This window comes from Arachis ipaensis, chromosome B06 (genome assembly GCF_000816755.2).
Source record: "Arachis ipaensis cultivar K30076 chromosome B06, Araip1.1, whole genome shotgun sequence".
Classification (NCBI taxonomy): Eukaryota; Viridiplantae; Streptophyta; class Magnoliopsida; order Fabales; family Fabaceae; genus Arachis; species Arachis ipaensis.
In genome coordinates, this window is record NC_029790.2 from 130,386,929 (window position 1) to 130,387,329 (window position 401).

A 401-nucleotide genomic window follows, 5' to 3' on the forward strand; every position below is an offset into this window, starting at 1 on the left:
TAAGACCTTTTTTTCTTAATAAACTTTTTAAAATGAATTGGCATTAAGTATATAACAATTGTCAATATATATATATATATATATAAACTAAATAACAAGAAAACCCAGAAACCACTCCGCTTCAACAGTCCAGACGCCTAGCAAGGTGCCTCTCAACCTGCATCTGAAAATAACAACATAGTATGGGTTGAGAACCGGAGGTTCTCAGCATGCTAAAGGTGCCACGCATATAATATATAAGGTCTTGGGAATGCCAAAGGCAATCCTAGAACGCCACACTCAGATTATAAAACTTAAGTTACTAAACAGAAACCACAAAGGGGTAGGTGTTCTAAGGAATTCCAAACTCAACTTAAACCTAACTTCAACACTAAACCTGTCCACCTTTCCTCCGCTCCTCC